The 1,917-nt window shown below is 34.1% G+C and overlaps 1 pseudogene; it reads right to left on the bottom strand.

Moving 5' to 3' along the window:
• Positions 1–1,819: 1,819 nt before the first annotated feature.
• LOC112090630 overlaps positions 1,820–1,917 on the bottom strand; it is a 4,896-nt pseudogene continuing 4,798 nt past the window's right edge.

The raw sequence follows: 1,917 nt of genomic DNA, 5'->3' as shown, positions 1-1,917 counted from the left end.
GTCCGGGTAGGCGAGGCACTTGGTTAGGTAAGTAATTTGTACTAATTACTTGCTGAAGCCTGTAATATGGAGATTTTACATTTATTTCCTTTGAGAAAAAGGATGTGAGGTTCCGGCTGTCTGTTGGAACTGAATGTCTATTTATTTACGTACCTATTTATTTATGTACTTACACTTTATCTATTTATTTACTTTACGTCTTTGTAAATAATATCCTACTGGCATTTCGCTCACGTTTTAAGTTTTAAATGTATTAAACCCCTCTCAGGAGACTCTAGGAGCGGTGCGGGGTAGTGGAAGATTGCTACTGTTGGATCAAGAGAGGATTGAGTTCATCCTCTTGAATAAATGTAAGGAATTTGAGAATTATGTAACTTGTGTAATATTTAGATTTACTAGACTGTGGTTGATGTCTGTTGTAATGATTATTCACATGAGCATATATGTACGATACTGTATGTCCTGTGGGGTGGAGCCCTGTGTGTCAGAGGCTCCGGGATTCTGTAATTTATTTATATTTTTATGCAGTTAAGTGTGGGGCCCGGTCTGAGAATCTGCTTTATTAATTTCTAATCGAGCTCCACGTCACCCACTCCGTTTGGGGGGCGTGACAAATATGGTCTTTTTTTATAATAAAAAAAAGCATAGATGGTCTTATTTTTAATAACTAAATAAAAGAAGAAAGAAACAGAATGGTCTTTTTCATTAAGGATTGGAATTTTTTATTTTCACATAAAAGAGGACAAAATTGACTAGGAGTGAGTATTAAGTCATGGGCAATTGCCGAAGTTGGTCCATTTTTCTATTTTCACATGTAGCAGGCATGGATCAATGGCTTGAAAACTTGTTTAACGTCTGTCGCAGGGCAAGACGACCTGCATTCATTGACCTTGCTTGAGTCAGCTTACGACTAATCAATGCAAGTATTCAACACCAAACACCCATTTCATTCGTCATTCACCATTCATCATCATGTTCATGGACTCCGGTGTGACAATATTTTCATGAATTGACCCGTTCAGTTCGTTAATTTGAGTTTTTAATTCGAGTTGAGATGTGACTTTATATGAGAACTTTTTACTGTAATAAAACAATTAGATGTGATTGTTTCTGAGAGCATTTTACTGTAGTAAAACTCAAATTTTAAACTCGAATCGGCGAAATAAACATGACCTTTCTGTTGGCTTGGCTCCTCCAAAATCCCTATAATTCTTCATGCGCTAACTGTCTACCTTAATAATCCATCCAATTTCAACAAATTTAAACTGAACCAGAAGGAGCAAGGAAGATAATAGCCTTTACCTAACCAAAAAAATCCGGTTCTCAACTTTCAAATTAGCACTATCCCACCCATATGAAACAAAGATAAACATATATTTAGGACAAAAAAAAAAAAAAAAAAAAAAAAAAAAAAAAAAAAAAAAAAAAAAAAAAAAAAAAAAAAACTTCAATCTTAATGATGTATATTTAAAATATAAATACACCGAAAAGGCATTTTTAGTGGACGCTACTTTAATAGTGAAAAGAAAGATGCATAGCTATAAACCACCAAATGTTCGCATTTGTCAAACAAGATAAACAGAGAGACGATAAAATCTCAATTCCTTCAGGATTAAGAATCTCCATCAATTACAGACAGGTAAAAGTCCGAGCCTAAACTAACATACATCCTAAAATAAGGAAATTCGCTAAAAGCTAGCCTTCATTGCTTGCTCAAACTAGGTTTTTACTATGAATCACTTTCCAACTTTGACTATGACGATGCTTTTGCAAAAGAAAAATGGCATTTCCTCCTTTAAAAAAAAAAAAAATGCAATTGTTTTTTTTTTTTTTTTTTTTCTTGTACTTTTACTAAAGTTGGCTTTTGCCAAGATGGGACATTGCTGAAGGAATTAGAGGTGCTTCTTCATCCACGTG

The sequence above is a fragment of the Morus notabilis genome, unplaced genomic scaffold (genome assembly GCF_000414095.1).
Source record: "Morus notabilis unplaced genomic scaffold, ASM41409v2 Scaffold498, whole genome shotgun sequence".
NCBI classification, from domain to species: Eukaryota; Viridiplantae; Streptophyta; class Magnoliopsida; order Rosales; family Moraceae; genus Morus; species Morus notabilis.
Note: the sequence above shows the minus strand (reverse complement) of the source record. Positions and strands in the feature narration are given on the sequence as shown.